Source organism: Anomaloglossus baeobatrachus, chromosome 2, assembly GCF_048569485.1.
Source record: "Anomaloglossus baeobatrachus isolate aAnoBae1 chromosome 2, aAnoBae1.hap1, whole genome shotgun sequence".
In the NCBI taxonomy this organism is placed as follows: domain Eukaryota; kingdom Metazoa; phylum Chordata; class Amphibia; order Anura; family Aromobatidae; genus Anomaloglossus; species Anomaloglossus baeobatrachus.
In genome coordinates this window covers 709,759,403-709,784,546 of record NC_134354.1, presented here as the reverse complement: position 1 = coordinate 709,784,546, position 25,144 = coordinate 709,759,403, and positions in this window count along the sequence as shown.

The window sequence follows — 25,144 nt, the reverse complement described above, 5'->3', positions numbered from 1 at the left end:
CTGATAGACTCCCAATCAAAATACTGACTGCTGTCATAAATTCAAAGACTACCTCAACAAAGTATGAGTTTTAGGGCTCACTAACACTCATATAACTTGGATGAATGCTGTCTGAATTTTTATTAGATTGTACTCGGATCAATATTTAACTATGGGGCAGTGCCGATCAGCAATTTTTCTAATGCCTTTTTTGCATGAAAAAAAGCATTGAATGCTGCAATTTACAAATCAGATTTGCAAATCCGATGGCACTCAATCATTCAAGTCTATGAGTGTGTGGTATTCATCGAACTGCACTCGGATGATGACAATTTCCGCAGACTCACAGAATAGAGAAGATGGATAAATTTTGTTCTCCATTATCTCCTGCCTGACAATGTGCTCCAATTCTCTCATGCGAGCGAATCGGATCACACTAAGCTGACACTCTAGTAAAGCCCTGATCACAGTTTGAACGGAGTATCGTTACCATAACTGATCCGATTCCCTCACATGAGAGAATCAACGCTTATGTGACCCGGCCTAAGGGTGGGCAAATTTTTGCAACCACATTACTGTAGTTTTTTACTATTCTTTTTCGTCCTTTTAAGATTTCTTTTATCTGTTGAATTGTACAGATAGGTGAAATTAAAGGTGGAAAGTGTTCCAACATGATAACAACCCCAAACACCTCCAAGATGACCACTCCCTTGTTAAAGAAATTGAAAAGTAACAGTAAAGGTGCTGGTCAACATTATTGCACACCCTGAAACATAAGGTGGAGGAGTGCACAGTCTCTAGCATCTACTGGCTCCATGATGTCATCATGGAGGATGGAAGGGAATCCAGTGGCTTTTGTGAAGCTTCAGTGAACTCCATGTCCAAAAGAGTTAAGACAGTGTGTGAAAATAACGGTGGCCACACAACATCTTGACCCTTTGGGCACAATTTGGTCATTTTAGTTAAGGGTGTACTTGTACCGCCCCGTGCTCGGCTGCAGCCGAGCCGCTCGGATCCAGGCTCGTTGGTGGTGGCTCGAGCGCCTCCGGACCCGGGGTTACTTTGCTCTGAAAGGGTGCTGGCGCTACTTAGGGGGGTGGTAGGTAGGTAGGTGTACGGCCGAAGTAGTGTTTGAGTTCGTGACACCACCCATGGCATGTGGTGAAGGTGTAGACACCACCACTGCGGTTACGGGGCACCCAGGGGAAATGGTGATGCAGCAAGATGTTAACCCCTCCATGGGCAGGGATGATGGCCCCGGGACCTGTTGGGGAAAGTAGCTGGGCGGTGCAGGGCGGTGCAGGGTGGTGCGCGGCCGGATGACACTGTGGTAATCACTGTTATTGACACACACAAGTCTCTGGTAAACAAAGTTGATGGTGGTCGGTGCCGTAGCCGGCTGCGTTTGGTCCCCCACCCGGTTCGGTGGTCTTTGCCTTTCTCCTGCACCGTGTAGTGTATGTGTAGACTTCCTGCACTTCTGCGACGGAAGTCCGCTCCCTGGCTTTGTGTATGTTGGAGGAGCCCGTTTGCCCGCAGACGCTGGCCCATGGGATCTCTCTGCCTGTGCGGTGGCTTTCTATCCACCTCAGTGGGCTGTTGTCTTCAGTCGGGACTTGGGTGGGAAAGGGCCTATAGTCCAGACCGCAATCAGTGAATTAACTTAGTCCAGTGGATTCTGGACCTCGTTTCAGGGTCTGAGTATCCCCCTGTGTGCTCCGGTTTCCGAGTCGGTTCCCCGGGTCGATACCGGCGGGCCACTACCCTGTCCCGGTCCACCCCAGTTCCGCCGAGCCGTCTTCCCGGCTCCTGCAGGCTAGGACACCGTCTGCCTCCTAGCCAAGGTACCAGGGCTCCGACCCAGGCACCCGTCAGACTGTCACAGGCCTGTCCTCCTCCACTCTCACTAATCTGACTGACAACTGAACTGAACTGTCTGTTTCCTGCCTCAGGCCCTCTGAACTCGGTGGGCTGGGCCAACCGCCTGGCTCCGGCCCCTGGTGTGTCCATTAAGCACTGATTGAGGTGACTAGGGTTTATGGTTTGGCTGGTGTTACCTTATGTGGGACTGGTGTTGTGCAGGGTGCTATCTGTGACTACCTGGCTAGTCCAGGGCGTCACATACTTACATTTGTTGCCAGCGGTTTTCACATTAATGGCTATATGAACTATTTAGAGATTGACATCATCAGAGAAAGCTTTGCCCTAAAGTCCCCACAGCCCCTCCTCAAATACACAGCCCTCTTCATCCAAAACCAGCTTCTCTGCCATTACAGAAGAGAAACTATCTTCTCTACTGTATCAACCACATCTCACCACCTGTGCACTTGACCCACTCCAATCGCACCTCATCCCCAACCGCACACTATAATCTTCATCCCAGCCCTAACCCATCTCTTCAACCTATCACTAATAAATGGTGTCCTCCCCTCATGCTTTAATAATGCCTTGATCACACCCCTCCTCAAAAAGCCGTCCCTTGACCCATCCCCTGTGTCAAGTTATAGCCCCATATCACTTCTCCCTTACACGTCAAAACTAATGGAACAACATTTCCATCTTGAACTGTCCTCTCGCCTCTCCTGATGCTCCATCTTTGACCAGTTACAATATGGCTTCTGACCACATTATTTAACTGAAATTGCCCTAACTAAAGTCACTAATGACCTACTAACCACTAAAGCCAAGTGACACTACTCTGCCCTCTTCCTCCTCGACCAGTCCTCTGCCTTCGACACACAGGGCCATTCCCTCCAATTAAAGATTCGCTCATCTCTTGGCATCACAAACTTGGCCCTATCTTGGATCTCTTCATACTTAACTAACAAGAAATTTAAGGTCTCACACTACTACACTAACTACTCATCTCACCCCCTATCTGTCGGTGTCCCCCAAGGTTTTGTTCTTGGACCCCTCCTCTTTTCCTTCTACACCTTAGGCCTGGGACAGCTCATAGAGTCCTACAGCTTTCAGTATTATCTCTAAGCTGATGATACCTAGATCTACCTTTCTGTACCCAATATCACCTCCTTACTAACCAAAATTCCAAAATGTCTGTCTGCTGTGTCATCATTTTTGTCTGCTCAATTTCTATATCTTAATGTGGATAAAACAGAATTTATCATTTTTCCCCCATCTCACTCAACCTATCCAACAAACCTATCAATCATAGTCAATGGCTGCTCACTCTCCCCAGTCCCGCAATCCCGCTGCCTTGGTGTAATCCTTGACTTTGCTCTCTATTTCAAGCCACATATCCAAGCTCTTTCCACCTCCTGCTGACTCCAACTCAAAAATATTTCCAGGATTCATGCATTTCTTATCCAAGATTCTGAAAAAACTCTAGCGCATGCCCTAGTCATCTCCCGCCTTGACTACTGCAAACACCTGCTCTGTGGCCTCCCTTCTAACACTCTTGCACCCCTACAATCTATCCTAAACTCTGCTGCCCGACTAATCCACTTCTCCCACCACTATTCCCTGGCCTCGACACTCGGCCAATCCCTTCACTGGCTTCCCATTGCCCCAAAATTCCAGTTCAAAACCCTAACCATGACCTACAAACCCATCCACAACCTGTCTCCTCCATACATCTGTGACCTAGTCTCCCTGTACTTAACTGTATGCAACCTCTGATCCTCACATGATCGCCTTCTCTCCTCCCATCTTATCTCCTCTTCTCACAATGGCATACAAGATTCAAGCCTACAACCTGAAGTCCACTATACATGACCAGCTCTGACCTCACCTACTGAATCCTCACCCATCCACTGTAGACTGTGAGCACTTGTGAGACTGGACCTCCCTCCTACTATACCAGTCTGTGCCTTGTATTAATAATGATTGTTGTACTTATTTTTATGTATACCCTTTTCACATGTAAACTCCCTGGAATAAATGGCGCTATAATATTAAATAATAATAATAATTTAGAGGTCACACCAAATTTACACTGTTATACAAGCTGTACACTGACTACTGTACATTGTATCAGTGTCAGATCTTCAGTGTTGTCCCATAAAAAGATATAAAACATTTTTTACAAAAATATGTGGGGTGTACTCACTTTTGTGATATACTGCAGATGCGTAGGAAGATGTCTTATAATTCTGATATTCATCAAAGGTTGGGAATATGAAGGGGAAATCTAATTACTTTACTAAATCCTGCTTTAATAAACTAAATATATTAAATATATTTTATTGCAAAAGTTCATTTCATGTCAGCAGAACATTTTACTGTTCTCCCTGAGATTCTGGAATCAGATGACAGATTGACCATAGTTTCACTAAAAAGCATGTGTTATGTATCTAGAAAATATAACTCTTTATACACTGTGTACAGAATTATTAGGCAAGTTGTATTTTAAAGGATTTTTTTTATTATTGATCAACAACTATGTTCTCAATCAACCCAAAAGACTCATAAATATCAAAGCTTAATATTTTTGGAAGTTGGAGTGGTTTTTTTTTTTAGCTTTGGCTATCTTAGGAGGATATCTGTTTGTGCAGGAAACTATTACTGTGCAGAATTATTAGGCAACTTAATAAAAACCAAATATATTCCCATCTCACTTGTTTAGTTTCATCAGGTAAACCAATATAACTGCATAAAATTGATAAATAAACATTTCTGACATGCAAAAACAGAACCCAAAAAATTAGTGAGCAATATAGCCACCTTTCTTTATGATGACACTCAACAGCCTACCATCCATAGATTCTGTCAGTTGATTGATCTGTTTACGATCAACATTGCGTACAGCAGCCACCACAGCCTCCCAGACACTGTTCCGAGAGCTGTACTGTTTTCCCTCCCCGTACATCTCACATTTTATGAGGGACCACAGGTTCTCTATGGGGTTCAGATCAGGTGAACAAGGGGGCCATGTCATTATTTTTACCTCTTCCTTTCCTGGCCAGCCACGCTGTGGAGTAGTTGGATGCATGTGATAGAGCATCATCCTGCATGAAAATCCTGTTTTTCTTGAATGATACCAACTTCTTCCTGTACCACTGCTTGAAGAAGTTGTCTTCAAGAAACTGGCAGTAGGTCTGGGAGTTGAGCTTCACTCCATCCTCAACCCGAAAAGGTCCCACAAGTTCATCTTTGATGATACTAGCCCATACCCCACCTCCACCTTGCTGGTGTCTGAGTCGGAGTGGAACTCTCTGCCTTTTACTGATCCAGCCTCTGGCCCATACATCTGGCACATCAAGAGTCACTCTCATTTCATCAGTCCATAAAACCTTTGAAAAATCAGTCTTAAGATATTTCTTGGCCCAGTCTTGACGTTTTATCTTATGTTTCTTGTTTAAAGGAGGTCGTTTTTCAGCCTTCCTTACCTTGGCCATGTCCCTGAGTATGGCACATCTTGTGCTTTTTGACACTCCAGTAACGTTGCAGCTTTGAAATATGGCCAAACTGGTGGCAAATGGCATCTTGGCAGCTTTACGCTTGATTTTCCTCAATTCATAGGCAGTTATTTTGCGCCTTTTTTGTCCAACATGCTTCTTGCGACCCCGTTGGCTATTTGCCATGAAATGCTTGACTGTTCGGTGATCACGCTTCAAAAGTTTGGCAATTTCAAGACTGCTGCATCCCTCTGCAAGACATCTCACCATTTTGGACTTTTCAGAGCCCGTCAAATCTCTCTTCTGACCCATTTTGCCAAAGGAAAGGAAGTTGCCTAATAATTAAGCACACCTTATATAGAGTGTTGATGTCATTACACTACACCCCTCCTCATTACAGACATGCACATCACCTGATTTACTTAATTGGTAGTTGTCTCTCAAGCCTATACAGCTTGGAGTAGGACAACATGTATAAAAATTATCATGCGATCAAAATACTCATTTGCCTAATAATTCTGCACACAGTGTAAAGTGAAATGTGTAAAAGTTCTGCTGTATTTTGTGTCAATATTTTGACAATACAATGTTTTGTATCATTGTGCCAAATATACTGTACATACATATATTACAATAAAAAACAATTAAAACAGGTTGTTCTACCCATATTCAGATTATACAGTATATATCTATATAGGAGTATCCATCATTGTCAGCAAAGAGAGATGATTAATTTGACCAGTAATAAACTTAATATGTTTTGAATTTGCCAAAAAAATTGGGATTTTGGCGAACTTGATTAACAAATATCCAACAAAATGGCAAACAGCTTTTTTGAGAAAATTAAAAAAAAACCACCTGTATTACGCTCCCCCCTGACTCGAGACCTCAAAGGATAATAGTGCCAATCGGAGAACTTTTGATTTAGATCATGTTTATTAGGAACCAATGTGAAATTAAACAAACAAAATATGACTCAAAGGTGATAACTAGTGCTGAATGGACCCGGACTGTTATAGTCTGGATCCGCGCGGTTTCAAAGATGTCTGAGTGCTGGACTCGGACCCGGGATTCCGGGAGCATGATCCAGATCCAGCACTGGGGAAATTAAAGAAAATATAAAGAAAACAAGAATTTAAAAAAAAAAAAAGAAAACAAGAATTAAGCGAGAGTTTCATACTTACAGAGACTCTGTGTCATGGTGACAAACTTCTCTTCTGCTTCCGAGTCGCACATTCACTTCCTGTACTACGCAATAGGCTCATCACATACACACAGCTTTTCGTGCTTTTCCCGCCCACCGGCCGTACTGTTGTCTGTGATTGGTTGCAGTTAGATGCGCCCCCAGACTGTGACAGCGTCTGCCTACAGTCATTGCTCATCGCGGCTCAGTCATTGTCTACACTCACAGCCGGGGGTCATGCTCTATGGCCGCTCACTGTGAGATGTAGCAGTGCTCGAAGTGGCGTGGGACCTTGTGTGGATTACGCCAAATCTGGAGGGGTGTGTTGGGGGTTAATAATGTGGTGAAAGAGGATGTGTTTTTGTATTTTATTCCAAATAAAGGATTTTTCTCTGTGTTTGTACTTATTTAGTTTTATTTATAGGTTAATGATGCAGGTATCTCATAAATGCCTCTGCCATCACAAACCTAGGGTTTAGTAGCAGCTGTGCACTGTTATTAATCCATACTATTACCACGATTGCCACCACACCAGGGCAACAGGATTATTTAAATAAATAATTAAAAAACAAATCACGTGCTGTCCCCCCCCAATTTTGATACCCAGCCAAGATAAAGCCAGCTGGTGGCTGGAATTCTCAGCCCACAGCTGGCTTTATCTTGGCTGGGTATCAAAATTGGGGGGGACAGCACGTGATTTGTTTTTTAATTATATATTTAAATAATAATAATAATAATAAAATTAATACTGGTATCAGAATATGAGGACCCTGCGCCGATTGTTTTATTTATTTATTTATATATTTATTTTTATACCACCCTAGTGACCCGCAGACACTTGCACTGCTTTCCCTGCCCACCAGCCGTCCTGGCTCCTGTGATTGGTTGCAGTCAGCTGACATGCTGCCACTCAGGGTGACAGCACGTCTTACTGCAACCAATTACAAGTGTCGGTGGGTGGGCAAAGTAATGAATATTCCATTGTCAGCTGTGGAAGGGAAAGTGAGTCGACCATGAGGGTTTTCGGTAGGGGTACTCTGGCGCCGGGACTATGGATACTTTACTCTCGATGGGGTTATCACAGGTGGTCGGTCCCGGCTTCGTGCCCTGGGCGCTCACTCTGCGGCTGTGGAATGGGGTTCAGGGATTATTTTGGGGATATACGTGACGCCACCTGTGGTGTCTGGTAAGCGGGATATACCAGCGCTGCCCGCCGCCAACCTCTGAGGTGATGGTGACGGCAGCTAAAGATCTCTCAGCTCCCCACAGGTGGAGATTTCTTACCTCAGGGTGGCGGGTCGCTGACCAGGAGGGAAGCGACCGAGCGGTGATGGCTGCCTTTTCTGACTTCGCAGGGTCCTGTCGAACAGCGGAGAGATGAAACACCGAGTCCACATCAGCTTAAACAAGTCCTTTTTACTGGCATCTGGTTTGTTTTGCACAGTTCACAGCAGCAACAGTTCGGTTACCAGAAGGCCAATGGTCACAAGTGTCGGAGGAGATTTGATGACAGAGACTCTCTCTGAGGTAACCTTTCTTTGTGTCTTTCTCGGTCTCTGCTCTGAGGGCTCTGTGAGTCCCTCTTTAACCCACTCGTTAGTCTCGTCACTGGTTTTCGCAGGGGTCTGATGCTGCACGATTTCTTTATCTATCCCGCAACAGCGTCGTGGACTTGGCTTGGGGTTAGTAGTCAGACTCTTGATGGGTACCGGGACTCTTCTTATTTAAGATCCCAGGTTAACGGTCAATGGTTTTGGGGATAAACCTGACAAACCTCCTCGGTCCCATTATACCGGTGTCGTCCTGAACTCTTCAGCCGGCTGTCGCCAGACCTAAAGTGTCCCCTTTCCGTCTGGGTTACCCCTTTTCCAGTGTCTTTCTTTTCTTTCGGGGTACCCTCGCTCAGGACGTTGGGCCTATGTTTTTTCTAGCCCTTCTTTCAGTCATCAATTTACTCTCATCTCTTCTTGTCACTCCTTACTGACTGACTGTTAACTCCCTAACTGTCACCCAGTCGTCCTGGCAACCACGTCGTGTCTCACGCTCAGCTAGGCTCCACCCCCCTATGGACCTACTATATAAACAGTCCCAGGAATATGAAGGTAGGGGCTGCTGAGTCAATGTTACTCAATCTAATATAAGACTCTGAATTTCCTCTCTCTTTCACCTGTGACCAAAGGGCACTGCACCTTGATGTTAAGGTGCTGTATTCCCCTGTAGCGCCTAACCACAGGGGCGCTACAAAAGCGTGACCCGGAAGCAGCTTGCTACCATGACCCAGCCTCGGTGAGTACACCGTATGCGCTCCTACCCCCCTATCCCTTCCACCAACATCTTTAATCTCCAAATTCTGGTCCCCATAGACTTGTATGGGTACTGGATTCCGGAGTAGATACGGCTTTTTTTTTAAATTTTGCAGAGACCCGCCAGTCGCAGTTTTTTGCAAGTTTGACCTGCTCTAGTGATAACTAAATTCTAACGTAGATCTGGAACTGTCCAGAACAGGGGTCGGGAACTTATGGCTTTAGGCTACTTTCACACATCTGGTTTGAGCAGTGCGGCTCAATCCGGCTGTGAAACCTTTGCAACGGATGCGGCGAAAACACCTCATCCTTTGCATAAGTTTTTACATGCGGCCCGTCCGTTTTTTTCCGGTTGCGACATGCTACTGAGCATGTGCAGTGGAAGAAACCGCATGCGGCGGCCGGATGCATTTTTTTCCGCATCGCGCCGCATCCGGCGTCCATAGGCATGCATTGAAAAATGCGCCGCAGCGGCCGGATGCGGCGCGATGCGTTTTTTTTGCCGGAGCAAAAAACGTTCCAGGCAACGTTCCATCCGGCTGCGGCATCGGCTAAATCTGCCACATGCGGCAAAAACTGGTCGAACGCAAGCCCATGTGGCACAATACGGCACTAATGTAAGTCTATGCAAAAAAAAACGCAACCGGCAGCAAAAAAACGGTTGCGGTTTTTCTGCAAAGCACCGTATTGTGCCGCAGAACAAAAACCGGATGTGTGAAAGTAGCCTTAGATGGATGCATCTGGCTTGCAGAAAAATCTTTAAATAAAAAAATACCGTATATTCTGGTTTGTAAGACGCACTTTTTTCCCCCAAAACTAGAGGAAAAATGGGGGTGCGTCTTACAAACCGCATATGGCTTACCAGGGCAGCAGTGGAGGCACAGGGTCGGCGATAATGGTGCGGGCTTGTGGGGTGTCACGGCGGCGGGCACCATTGATCTGTTGGTGGGCTGCTTTGAATCTACCACAGTTGACAAGATCGACTACAAGCAAATGGCCATGGAGGTGGCGTGTGCGTAGGTAGGACTCCACGGCTATTTTCTTGAAGTCCATGTCATCTATCTGCGCACGCGCCACTGCCACTTTCTTGCAGTTGATCTTGTCAAATGCGGGAGACTTAAAGCAACCCACCAGCAGATCAATGGTGCCAGCCGCCGTGACACCCCTCAAGCCTGCAGCAGTATTGCCGACCCTCCGCACACAGACCCTCTTGAGCCGCGACAACCCCTCCTCCGTGCCCACAGCATCACCTACCCTGCCTCCTGGGACCTTACACCACCGCCGCTCTCCCTGGTGAGCATGGCTCTCACGGAATTACATTTTAAAATATGTGGCGTTCATAGCTCTCTCAGCCAAAAAGATTCCCAAACCCTGGTCTAGAATTACAGTCATAGATCTGCATCAATCAAATATTAAATCAAGACAAGAATGTGTTGAAGTAAAAATTATTTATTGTGTAGAATTGAAAAAAAGAAATGTGTCTATGTAATCTGAAATACTCTGAGCTGAAATGTCTTGCACCTTTGAGATAGTTTTAATTCTCTTGTGTTCTGGACGGGCTAACAGTGCACAACATGACCTGTAGAGGGCGGCATCACATAACACTTCAAAATTTAACAAGTCAATAGAACTGGTGTATTGCAATGTAAATCAGGGTATTATTAGTTTCTGCTACTATCACACTTGAGTCTTCCAAGAGCTTAGGAAAAAAATACTGTTTAGCCCTGTGTGGATTTATAGATTAACAACTGTTGTTGTTATTATTATTATTTAGCATAGCAAAATCCTTCTTAGCGCTAAACATCATGTAAAGTAGATATAATTTGCTTTGAAAGGGATCCGACAGGTCACCCATGTCCCCTAAACTCCATTTGCATATTCCTTTAAAAATATTCTGCCTAAAGGGTGCTTTACACGCAACAACATATCTAACGATATGTTGTCGGAGACACGTATTTCGTGAAGCACATCCGGCATCGTTAGCGACGTCGTTGCGTGTAACAGCTACGAACGTTTGTTAACGATCAAAAATACTCACCTAATCGTTGATTGTCTCAGATATGGCTTTTTCTTTGCCACTCTGCCCTGAAGGCCAGCATCCCGGAGTCACTTCTTCATTGCAGATGTTGATGCTGGCGTTTTGTGGGTACCATTTAAAGAAGCAACCAGTTGAAGACCTGTGAGGTGTTGATTTCTCAAACTAAAGACTCTAATGTACTTGTCTTGTTGCTCAGTTGTGCAGCGGGGCTTCCCACTTCTCTTTCTACTCTGGTTAGAGCCTGTTTGTGCTCTCCTCTGAAGGGAGTAGTACACACCGTTGTAGGTAATCTTCAGTTTCTTGGCAATTTCTCCCATGGAATATCCTTAATTTCTAAGAACAAGAATAGACTGTCGAGTTTCACATTAAAGTTCTCTTTTTCTGGCCATTTTGAGAGTTTAATGGAACCAACAAATGTAATGCTCCAGATTCTCAACTAGCTCAAAGGAAGGTCAGTTTTATAGCTTCTCCAATCAGCAAAACTGTTTTCAGCTGTGCTAACATACTTGCACAAGGGTTTTCAAGGGATTTCTAAACATCCATTAGCCTTCTAACAGTTAGCAAACACAATGTAACATTAGAACACTGGAGTGGTGGTTGTTGGAAATGGGCCTCTATACACCTGTGTAGATATTGCATTCAAAACCAGACATTTGCAGCTAGAATAGCCATTTACCACATTAACAATGTATAGAGTGTATTTTTGTTTAATTTAATGTTAGCTTCATTGAAAAAAAAATGTGTTTTTCTTTCAAAAATAAGAAAATATCTAAGTGACCCAAAACCTTTGAACTGTAGTGAATACTAGGATGGGGGACATATTTACCAGGAAGGGACCCAGGATGGAGGAAATTAGTACAGGATTGGGGATATTACTACATAACAGAAGGAGGGGAAACACTTATCTCATTATAGGATTTAGACAGCTATAAGACTCTTTACATCTGACCAACATGCAGGGTAGGGGCCCATGGGACTCTGGATACGCCACTGCTGTCAGGTTATGTAAAAGTTATGTGACCAAGAATAAAGGTGCGAGGTGCTTTGTCAAAGAAAATCACAATCACTCCACAATCACCCAACTTCAACCCAATTGACCACAGAGTGAATGCAAAGCAGTCAACAAGTGTTCAGCACTTTTGGGAAATCCTTCAAGCCTATTAGAAAGTAATTCCAGGTAACTACCTGATGAAGATGATTGCGAAAAAATTTCAAAGGTGTGTAGATTTGTCATCAAAGCAAAAGGAGAGTGCTTTGAGGAATCTAATGTTTACAACATATTCTGGTATGTTTCACATGTGTTACTTTTCTTCTTGTTTCCATATGTGCACCTACTTAGTTTTGCTGCCTTCAGTCTGAATCCATAATGTGCACATTCCAAGAGTACCAGTATACTGCCACATCATGACCACTACCATTACTACTATATACAGTGTCTTGAAAAAGTATTCATAGCCCTTGAACTTTACCACATTTTTTCACATTACATCTACAGAAATAAATGTATTTTCTTGGGATTTTATGTGATATACCAACAATACATAGTAAGTTATATATAGTATTTGTGAAGTGTGAAGCACACACAATGACACATGGTTTTCTAAATAATTTAAAAATATAAATCTGAAAATTGTGACATATATATGTATTCAGTATAATCTGCTACCCTTATATAAAATTCTGAGCGACTACTTACTGTACCTCCAGAAGTCACCTAATTAGTAAATTCATGCCACCTGTGTGTGATTTATTCTCAGTATAACTACAGCTGCACTGTGAACGCCTCAGAGGTTTGTTTGAGAACATTAGGGACCAAACAGCATCATAAAACCAAGGAACTCACCACACAAGTCAGAGATACAGTTGTGGAGAAGAGTAAACCAGGATACGGTTAAAAAAAATAGTTCAAGCTCTGAACATCTGAGGGAGCACTGTTCAATGCATCATCCATAAGAAAAAAGTGTATAGCGCCCCCCAGCTGAGACCCAGGAGATCACGATCCTTGACATTTTTTCCAGTCCCCAGTCGTGTGTTCGCCGTTATACATCATATAAGGTGATAATGTAAAAGTAAATTATAGGACCATTAAAAAATGGTCAAACATTTCAGATGGGAGAGAATTGTCCTTCCCCAGTCCCCCCGGCCTCCCGGTGTGGCCAAACTCCCACCCTGGCACTCATCTCCTACTTATCTTCTAAAATAGTGGGTGCATGAGTTTGGCACCCGCCAAAACACTCCTTCTCCTCTAATTTCTCTCACATCTGACATACAAAAGTCCTCCACAGGTCTCCCTATCTGACTCCATGTCACTCCCTGTCCACCTCCAGCTCCCCCACGGTACTATCATGAGCGTTGAGTGCTCCACAGCCCCTCCTTCTCCTCTTCTTATGTAAAAATGGTGGGTGCATGTGCAGAGAGCAACAGATGAATAGAGGATTAGCTGCCCCATTATCGCCCAGTGCTGTTTATGCCTGCAAAAATGTGAGAAATGTTGTCTCTATCTTAATATATATGGAACTAACTGAATATGCCCCCTGCCTCCGCAGTGATGGGTATGCCTCCAAGCCCTCCTCAGTGATGCCTATGTCTCTCAGCCTCCTCAGTGATGTTAATGCTCCAGCCTCTGCAGTGATGTCTATGTAACAGAGTGTCCCTCTCCCGCCTTTGCTCATGGTGTAATAGTCTATCTCTCCATGACTGTCCTGTATGTACTACTGGTGGGGGATTGTTTGTTCTTCTCAGCATGGGACTTCTAAAGTCCATTCATGTATCAAGTGTCCAGGCGGAGTTGGACTCTTCTGCCCACCTAAGGGGCTGATCCCAGGAGGGAAGAACAATGAGACCCATGTTAGTTCAGTTAGTTGGATCTCGGCTGGAGAAGGACTAGGATCTATAGCTGAGGCTGGATCCTAGGGCCTGTGTATGGACTATTACAGACTGGAGATCAGTGGCCACGTGGGATTGTGTTTTGTTGCTCACCCTGTTGGACTCAAGGAACTCATATAAGGACCATTGCCATATTTTCCCTGGCGTTAGAATACCGGGAGACGCCCCTGGATCTTTTGTTTTGTTGTGGACTCCTTGCAGACTTTAAGGATCTATATTTATGTTTGGTGCTTTATCTTGTGGTTCCAATAAAGCCCTTTGGATTGTTCCTTGGCCTGGCGTCCCTTACTGCTCTGCCGCATACCCCGTTAGAGTCTATGCCTCTCAACCTTCCCAGTAATGTACATGCTTCAGCCTTTGTAGTTATGCCTATGCCCCAATCCTCCTCAGTGATACACATGCTCCAGTCTACGTAATGATGTCTATGCACCCCAACCTCCCCTTCTAAATTTGCCTCAGCCCCTCTTGTTATGTATATACTATAGCCCCCATGTCTCATATGTTGTATATGCCCCCAGAATCTCCTGTGAAGTGTATACAGCAGTCCCAGCTTTTCCTATGGGATGTATATGCAGTAGTTCCAGCAACCAAACCAAACTCGTATAAGGTATTTCCAGCAGTCTCAGTGTCTACTATAGGATGTATGTACAGCAGTCTCAGTGTCTACTATAGGATGTATGTACAGCAGTCTCAGTGTCTACTATAGGATGTATGTACAGCAGTCTCAGTGTCTCCTAGGTGATATATACAGCAGTCTCAGTGCCTCCTCTGTGATGTACAGCAGTCTCAGTGTCTCCAAAGTGATGTATATACAGAAGCCCCAGCATCTCCTTTGTGATGTATTTGATTTGCCAAACTTATCACAAAGAGTTGACTGGGGGTCTGTATGTAGGGGAGACAGGACAACAGCTCAGGACAAGGATGAATTCTCACCGCCACACAATTAGAGAAAAAAGGATGGATCTACCTGTGGCCAAACATTTTTGTAACCCAGACCACAGCATCATGGACATGAAATTGCTGGTATTGAAAGGAAACTTCAAGTCCCAGAGAGACAGGAGACTATGGGAGTACAAACTTATGATGACCTTTGACACATTCAGAGAAGGAATGAATGTGTCTCATGGATTCATGTCTTTTTACATCAGTTAAAAGATGTGCTCCTCTGACCATCCGAGCATGTCACAGCCCTGGACCAGACCCTTATCAAAGGACAATAAAACTTTCACACTGAACTGCAGCAGTATTTATGGCTAGAACAGCTTGTCCCCCTGCCATAGAGATAGTTCTGTTTCATATAACTTGTTCTTTTTTTTTTTTTTTTTTTTTTTTTTTTTTACTGCACTATTCTAAGTCCTGTTGTGTATAAATATGTGACTCTTCAGATTTTGTGTTATACCATGCCTGATGAAGAGACCTGAGTAGTCTCGAAAGCTTGCAATTATTACCATCTTTTCAGTTAGCCATTAAAAGGTATCAACCACTGAGGACTCTCTGTTCTTTTAAACAATTTTTAGAATATAGGGATCATGTCAAGAAGTAAAGATTTTTTTTTGTGTACTTGAAAGCTCATGAAACTTCACTCTAATGATACATTTACTATTCCTCTTAAATCTTAATATATAATCAACCTACAACTGCTCATGGTCCAAAATGCTGTTGTTTTGGACCCTCAGAAATAATTCTGAATATCATTTTAATCCCATGTTATTATTCAATACCTTAATATATTTAGCTTTGTCCCAGTGCTGGAGCTAAAGGAGCTAATCATAAATTTTGTGCTAATTGCAACAGCCACTAGGGGGAGCACACTGCATATGGGTTAGAGAGCTGCCAGATGGTTCAATGTTTGTACAAATCCATATGGAGTGAGCTCCCTCTTTTGGTAGATATAGACAGCCATCATTTTTTTCATACAGCTTTATGAAGGGAAATTGGGGAGTGAGACTTAATGGGAGTTCCCAGGTTTGGGGCACACGTCTGAAGTGATGTAATGAGGGCCCTCGCTTTGTCGAGCAAGTCACGGAATCAGACGGACCTAGTGGGTAAACCAGAGAAGGATGTTTATTGAATGGAGCGGCAGATATACCCTGCCGGGCGGCTGAAGATAAGGAAAATAGGGAAACAAGAGTAAAGGCTCCGTCAGACACAACAAGATCGCTAACGAGATTGTTGCTGAGTCACGGTTTCTGTGACGTAGCTGTGGCACCCCAGGGTTGCCACACAAAGGGTTAACTCCCCACACACAACACCAAGACCTCCTGGCCAGAAGGGGGAGACCAAGCTGCTCCCCTGTATATTCTTGTGGGTATCGGAAATGGTCAGTAGTTTCAGTTTGGGAGTTCAGTGCAGAGCACTGAGGAGAAAGGATCTCTGCAGGTTGGAAGCTGGCTTTAGCTCACCTCAGGATCCACTGACCAATTCCAGGCCTAGCTGAGGGTCTGAGGGAAGGAGACAGAGGACACAGAGGAACATTCCTGGGAGACAGAGCATTGCAGAGCTCATCCCAGTGGAGCACACAGAACGGATGCTGGATCCGAGACTGCAGGTTACATACTGTACAGTTACCACCAGAGAAGTGAGGATTCCACATTCTCTATCTGTACCACAGACACAACAACAAACGCAGAGTTCAGGAACATACTAGGAAGGACTCGAGTTGCCTGTCAGGTCGGTACCTAGGAGCAGAGCAGAGCCGGCTGCCTAGTTCACACAGCAGCAGGGCCACAGACACACAGTGCAGGCAAGGAAGCCAAAACGGCCCGGCTGGGTGGGAGAAACCCTGAACCCCTCACAGACTCCGTGGACAGTACTCTGCTGAATACCATCATCAGTAAAGGACAAAGAAACTGAAAAACCGTGAGTCTGCCTGTTTATTGTGCTCGTGTCCTGCACTCCCCCCATAAACTAACACACTGCCCCGGGGAAAAGGCTCTACCCGTGGGGAGCCGTCCCATCTCAAGCTGCCTTCCATCACCCCCGGAGGTTCTGCAGCAGCGGTGGTCATCTCTGATCACATTCCACAGGTGTCGTCACGAACATAACCCCCCTTTTTATTGTGGAACCAGGGAGCACGGACCGGGTCACGACACCGTGATCCCCTTTCCAGAAGCAACCCCTTGGCCCGGTTCTGGGTATCCCCTTAACCCCTGGCGACACATAGCAACGATCTTGCCAGTGATCTCGTTATGTGTGACACCTACCAGGGATCAGGCTCCTGCTGTGAGATCGCTAGTCAATGCCGAATGATCCAGATTATTTTCTTCAAAGGCGATGTCCTGCTGGGCAGGACAAATCGCTGTGTTTGACGCTTATCCAACAACCTCCTAACAGGGTCGTAAGATATATAACGATCCGCCGAGATCGTTATACAGTCGCTCATCGTTACTGCGTCGTTGGTAAGGTCTGACTGTGTGACATCTCACTAGCGACCTCCCAGCGACTTACCAGTGATTCTTATCAGGTCATATCGTTGTCGGGATCACTGGTAAGTCGTTGTGTGTGACTGGGCCTTCAGAACAAAGATTCTAATTACAGTCTTGTATATATTAGCTGAGGCAGCAAGGTTAGGTTGCCACAACTAGTACAATAAACAGTGAAAATGCAACTAGCAATACAACGTTATACACAAACTACGCTATACACTACGTGACTGGCCTCCACTAAAAGAGGCCGTGCGGATACCGCACTCTCACTATGGAGGCCTATCCTGGTTCTCTCACCGTCGAACCCGGGTACTCACACACGTATCCGTCCGCAGGTCGTCCGCTCCGAGGATAAGTGTACCGCCCCGCGCTCGGCTGCAGCCGAGCCGCTCGGATCTAGGCTCGTTGGTGGGTGGCTCGAGCGCCTCCGTACTTGGGGTTACTTCGCTCTGAAAGGGTGCTACTTAGGGGGGGTGGTAAGTAGGTGTACGGCAGAGCCGTGTTTGAGTTCACGACACCACCCACGGGATGTGGTGAAGGTGTAGATACCACCGCTGCACTTACGGGGCACCCGGGGGAGATGGTGATGCAGCAAGATGTTAAACCCTCCGTGGGCAGGGATGATGGCCCCGGGACCTGTTGGGGAAAGAGAGAGTAGCTGGGTGGTGCAGGGCGGTGCGCAGCCGGATGGCACTGTTGTACTGACTGTTATTGACACACAAAAGTCTCTGGTAAACAAAGTTGATGGTGGTCAGTGCCCGCAGCCGGCTGCGTCTGGTCCCCCACCTGGTTCGGTGGTCTTTGCCTTTCTCCTGCACCGTGTAGTGTATGTGTACACTGCCTGCGCTTCAGTGATGGGAGTATATGTGTATATGTCGGGAGAGCCCGTTTGACCGCAGATGCTGGCCCATGGGATCTCTCTGCCTGTGCGGTGGCTTTCTATCCCCCTCGGTGGGCTGTTGTCTTCAGTTGGGACTTGGGTGGGAAAGGACCTATAGTCCAGACCGCAATAAGTCAATTAACTCAGTCCAGTGGATTCTGAACCTCGTTTCGGGGTCTGAGTACCCCCTGTGTGCTCCGGTTTCCAGTCGGTTCCCCAGGTCGGTACCGGCGGGCCACTACCCTGTCCCGGTCCACCACGGTTCCACTGAGCCATCTTCCTGGCTCCTGCAGGCTATGGCCACCGTCTGCCTCCTAGCCAAATGTGCCCGGGCTCCAACCCCAACACCTGTCAGACTCCTTCACTCCTCACTCACTCCTGTCACTAATCAGACTCTGTGTTTCCTGCCTCAGGCCCTCTGAACTCCTCGGTGGGCATGGCCAACCGTCTGGCTCCACCCCCTTAGTGTGTCCATCAAGCACTGAGGGAGGTTACTAGGGTTTATGGTTTGGCTGGTGTTACCTAGTGAGGGACTGGTGTTGTGCGGGGCGCTATCTGTGACTACCTGGCTAGTCCAGGGCATCACATAAACAATCTGGAAGTGCTCTCTCTGCTACAGAAGGGCGATGAAGGACTCTCCTCTCGACCACACTGGACAGCTGGGTTCGTCAGGTACGAAGTTCTAGCAGGCCAGATTCTGTCTCTATTTTCTCTGCCTTCTCTCAGCATGAACTTGCAATTCTCCTAGTCATTTCCTGTTTGTTATTTCCCAGAGCCCAATCAGACCAAATTAGCTCAGGCAGCAGGGGGGAAGTCCGGGCTAAACCATTATCCCCTGCTGATTAGCCAGTCCCTTAAGGCTATATTGCAACACATACAGGAAGCACGGAAGCAACGTCCACAGTAGGGGCTGCAAACATCTACACGTCTACTTTATGTTACTACAGACTTGCGAATCCTAACAGTGCACAGTGTACATGCTGTCAGGATTCTCCTTTGTCTGCACCAGGAGCAGGCACGTGACTGCATGTATGCAATTTGCATACATGCAGTCACATGCCAAAAAGATGTGTCTGCCATCGCTCAATAAAGGTAAATTTAGCAAGAGCGGACACATCTAGTCGCACTGTGGCCAGAAGTATGAATATCGGAAAAGAGTGGGCGAATTTTCAGCACCCAGTAAATATCATATAAAATTTGTATTGTGCTTTGCTGATGCATTTCTAAGTTGCTGCATTGATGTATAGAGTATATAGTGAAAACTATTGCGAGCTGCAATTGTTTTGATAAAGAAAAGGGTTAGCAATTAGTGGGAAGCTCAGGGAGAGATTTTACTATATAAACTAAACCATGTGCTATACCGGCGTTATCAAGCTGATTCTATACATACCTTTAGTTATGAGATCGGATGTAAAATTTCTAATACAGGCAAGTAAGACTTGTGAAATGCACTGTTGTTTGATTGATAGGTGCTGCAGAATATCTAATAGATGGGTCGGGTTTTGCTAGTTATTCCCATCCCCGTCTGCTGTCTGTCCTTCCTCGCCCCTGTCCTTCCTCCCTCCTTCCTCCCCTGTAATAACAGACACAGGGGGTGGAAGGACAGGCAGCAGACAGGGCGGGAATAACTAGCAAAACCCAACCCACCTATTAGATATTCTGTAGCTGCTATCAATCAAATAACAGTGTGTTTCACAAACTTTACTTGCCTGTATTTCAGAAAGTATACATCCAAGCTGACAACTAAATGTGTCACCCAGGGCTATGGGAAATTCAGTGCCAGGCGGTGTTTTGCTGGGAAGATGTCACTGGGTGGCCGTTGCCCGATTCCGTGACCCTGGGGATGCTTTTTAAGAGGGGTATATTTACAGAGGAGATTAGATAAAAGTTTATATTGTGACGCCACTTGCGGGTTGCAGCTATTTAGTGGAGCCACCGCTGCATAGTTCTCACTACTGGGGCTGGTGTTGGTGGCAGCCTGGATGTTGGGCCCTCCACGTGAACCCTGGGGGGTCGGTTCCTTTGGTCCTGTTTTCCGGTTCTCCTGTTGCTACTGTGTCCCGAACTTTAAGGTCAGTGAGGTCCTAGATGGTCCCCTCACTGTGCAGATTTTATCAGGTCTGCCTGGAGCATTTGCCTGACCTAGGATTCTGTACCCCGTTGGTGCTATGGTTCCAGGAGTACTCCACTGTACTCCACCGGCAACCAACCGCTTGGGCCCTAAGGTCACTGTCACACTCCTGTCAGTGCTTCCTCTCACTCTCACGGTCACTGACCAACTCCTTGTCCCCTCCAACCTGGTTGTCATCTCGTAGACTGGATCAGCTCCACCCCTGGGTGGCCCTCCACTGGGTCCAACCCTAGTCTGTCCCAAGTGCTTTGGGGAATTTTGGGAAAAACAGGGATTAACTGGAATGTTTGGTTGTTACCGGCACTGGTCTTCTGGGTCCCTGGGGGGCAGGCCCTGCATCCTGGTGGGGAAGCAGTACCTTGTAGCTCCCTGATGGCTTCAGGGGTGCTACATAAAGGCATGTTTAGAATCAGCATGATAGAGCCAGTATAGCACTGGCTTTAGTTTCGCACCCCAACCGATCAGATACTGATGACCTATCCTATGTATAGACCAAGTCCTGGACCCGGACAACCTCTTTAAAAAATATTGTGAAATTCTAAATTAATTTATTAGTTGACTTTCTTTGTTCATCCATTGGTTATAAGCCAAAATACATGAGATTAAGATGAGGACATAAGTAATGGAATACGACTAATCGGTACATAGGTAATTCCACATTAAGCCGCTTACTATGTGTTTTCCTTTGATGTCAGTACTGAGGCGTTTTAACAGATAGTTACCAGCAGCATTCTCTATAAACAGCTGCCACGAGAGCCCCGAAATGTTTATTGAATTCCAAATACTTTCTCGTGGCCTCTGGTATGCTCGAAGTTCAGAATTTCTCTCCTTTAATCTGTCTTTTGCTTTTTACAAGAACACTCTGCTCTGTCAGATTATATCAACATATTACAGCAACATCATAAATTTAGTAATAAAAATGGAACACAAATGATATCACCGAGGTGTAACTGGAGCGTTATGTTAGGGCTGAAGATAAAATTCAGTCACAAAGTACTTGAGACTTGGTTCACACACAGCAGTTTTGAGGCATTTTGTTGGCTTTTTAAGCATGAAATTTCAATTTATTAAAAAAAAATACTTTGCATGTGGCATTTTTTGTTTTGTTAATTTTTCTGTAGACTTCTTATTGGGATCTAACTTCATAAAAATTGATATTTTAATAAAATATATAAGAGGGTCAGAAATGCTTGTAAAAAAATTACATAAAAAGTTTGAAATATATTACTTTTTTTTCCAGGTGTTTTAAAAATGCTGACAGATAGTGTGAAAGATTCCTAAAAGATAATCTCATCGTGTAATGATACCTATGAACTGCTCATGCCATTGCGGTCCAGGATGTGTTAGTCAATTGATGTGATGCACACAATAAATGCCAGGGGAAATATAAATAACAAATCTAAAATAATGTGGTTGTACAAGTGTGAACACCCCATTATAATTGGGATATGGATGTATTTAAAATTAGCTGCTCACATTTACACTCATGCCATCATTCACAATGATTCTTATTAAGCTCACATAAAGTTTAACTGTTCTAGTTTGATTTTACTGACATTCCCTTAGTTACATTTTATAGCAAAAGTGGTACTCCCTAAACAGCTTACAACACAGCAAAGGGATCGTATTGTCTAAAGCTATCAATCAGGAGAGAGTACAAAAATATTTCCCAAGCATTAGATATACCATGGAACACAGTGTGAAGACAGCCTCTAGAAGTTAAATTATCTAGAACTTCATGCCCCTTGACAATTAGGCCCTCTGCGCACTAGACATTTTTGCTGAGTTTTTTGCAGCGTTTTTTATAACATTTTTGTGCAGAAACCGCTGTGACATTGCTTCCCCAGCAATGTCTATGGGTTTTCATAAGTGCTGTCCGCACACAGCGTTTTTTTGTAGCTGCGTTTTTGTGGTGACCACAAAAACGCAGCATGTCAATTATTTCTGCGTTTTTCACTGCGTTTTTCACTCATTGAGTTCAATGGGATGTTCAAAAACGCAATCAAAAATGGAAATTGCAATATAGCTGCGTTTCTATGACTAAAAACGCAGCTATAAACGCAAGGGGTGGGTAGTACAGTGACGTGTACAGGAAGAGGATTCCTTCTGTTGATAAACACAGAAGCGTGTATCCTCCCGGTACCGCCACCACCGGTTCCACCTCCCGCCCGGCGCCATGTCCACTCCCGTGGGGCGCCATGTCCGGGCAGGAGGTGGAGGCAGCTGTGAAATCAAAAGTGAACAGTAGAAAAAAAAGTCATAATACTCACCTGTCAGCAGACTTCCGGTGCCATGTCCACTCCCAGCTCCTCTCCCGGTACCGACACCCCGGCTCCGTCTGTGTGCTCCCGGGCACGTCCGACAGCTGCAGGACCTGGCAGTGATCACCTGATGCGGTCACCTGACGCATCAGCTGATCGTAAGTCTCTCAGTGACGCCGGCTTTTTACCGCCCGGTCAGCTTAAACGATCAGCTGATGCCGTCAGGAGACTTCATCAGCTGATTACCGGCAGCTCCTGCAGTGATCGGACGGGAGTCAGTACGGACGTGTGTGTATTTTTTTTTTTGCACTGATGCATCAGCTGATTGTATGAATAGCTTTTATAAAATTAGCTGATGTGTGATGTGATTCAGGCCCTTGAACCTGACACATCATCTGATCGCTTTGCCATCCTTCCAGCAAACCGATAGATCCTTACCCTGTTCAGTGCTGAACTGGTGAGTAATTCCAGCTGAAACGATTACCCATGGAGATTCTCTGCATTATCCTGTCCTGTCTTTGTCTTTCGAGGGCGACCAGCCTTCTTGCGGAACTTAAAAGAGTATGTGATGTTGTAAAGATGCAATATTCTCGAAATCACAGACTTGTACTGACCAATGTCTCTTGTTATGGCTGATAAGGTAACCCCTTTGATCTTCGTCTGAACGACTTGCTGCCAGAGGGTTTCAGTCACTTTGGAACAGCACACCACTTTTGCAAAGTCAGTGCAAACTTGAAAGTTAAGCCTGCTTTACACGGTACGACCGATTGTGCGATTTCACAATCGATCAAACCCGCCCCCGTCCTTTTTGCGTCACGGGCAAATCGCTGCCCGTGTCACACAAAGTTACTAAACCCCGTCACACATACTTACCTCTCGTGCGACGTCGCTGTGGGCAGCGAACGTCCACTTCCTGGAGTGGGAGGGACGTTCGGCGTCACAGTGACGTCACACGGGCGCCGGCCAATAGAAGCGGAGGGGCGGAGATGAGCGGGACGTAAACATCCCGCCCACCTCCTTCCTTCCACATAGAGACGGCGGCGGCCGCGGGAGGCAGGTGAGCTGCTCATCGTTCCCGTGGTGTCACACGGAGCGACGTGTGCTACCACGGAAACGATGGGCGACTAAAGTAACCGATATTATGGAACCTAACGAGCAGTACCCGACTCACGATTTGTGAGCGATACTGCGTCGCTAGGAGGTGTCACACAGGCCGGCATCGCCAGCGATGCCGGATGTGCGTCACAAAAACCGTGACCCCGACGATCTATCGCACGATAGATTGCCTGGTGTAAAGCAGGCTTAAGGCTACCAGTTACATAGGGTTTCATAGATAATTAAGAAAATTAGCACCAGGTGCCAGATTAAAACCAAAGACTTGCAGGTATCTGTAATTTTGATCAGTGTTTTTATTCATTTATCTCACTTACATTTTTATTATGTACTTTAGAATAAATTCAATATGTGAAATAAGCGTAAAATACTGCGCGTTTACTCATGTTAGGATATAATCACATAGGACAACACAATGACCTGAACATTGAGGAAATTATGTTGTTCTCTAATTTTGATCTCCAGTGTATATTCAAGTGGAATTGAATTCTATTTGAATTTTCCAATACTCCTCATTCTCCAAAAAGCAGATTTTTTTTTCTGTAATTAACCTCTACGCAGATTCAGCAAATTGACGCATGGTAGCCATCATTTTGCTGAACAGTAAAGTGACATCAAAAGGTAAAAAACAAAATAAACTTAGTCACCTCTTCGGCTCTTCTGCTCTTCACTGTCCTCCATCTAGGCCTTGTTGCATCTTCTGATTGTCTCTGTGAGCATTGAATCCTGAGGTTCTGGGACAGTTCTGCGCATGGGCATGCAAGTTTATGGTGCAAACCATAGTAATAAAAAGGAGAAAGCTGCACTCTGTAGTGATAAGTTATGTGGAACAATGAATAAAGGACTATAGACATGCATTACTGCTATGAAAAACAGGTAAACATTGAGATACTTAGCACACAAAAATGGCCAGTTTTTTGTGAGCCCAACAGCCAGCAACAAGGCGACCTGTTATTGTTGGGTCCCTGCCTTCTCTAATGTCTCTCTTTGGGTTAAAAAAACCTACAATTTATGGGCGGACAGAAACCTGCAAATGGAGAATTAAAATCACAAACCATGATGTGATGCAGACTTATGCAGCAGAATCCTCCCAGGCCTCATTAGGGCTGGAAGTACCAGAACAGCGTGATGCCAAGGATCAGGAGTGGAGGGTTAGAGAGGTGAGAGATTATTTGAGTATAAGTATTTTTTTTTACACCTAACATTTATTATGTTCAGGGATATCCAGAGTGTAATTAGAATATTCAATTAACAGAGAATAACTTTTCTGCAAATCTAATTTTAAGGCGAATTTGAATTTATTTTGCCTGATCCACACATCCTTAGTGCTGACCACAGGTTTACTCCATTCTGTATAATTTTCCATCCACTGCCTTTTGTCAAATGTAATTCATCTGTAGCAGCAGAGACACCTTAGCAGATTATAGGAATTGGGGAAATGTCTTTATTTTTCTGCCGCTGTTCTCCTGTCTGTAATACTGAATATAAGCATAACATGGAGGATGTTTTATAGAAATGGCAAACCATTGCATACCCTGCTGGAACTGAGGTAAAGGAAGTTCCTATACTTATAGTGCTGGCAGAATACTGA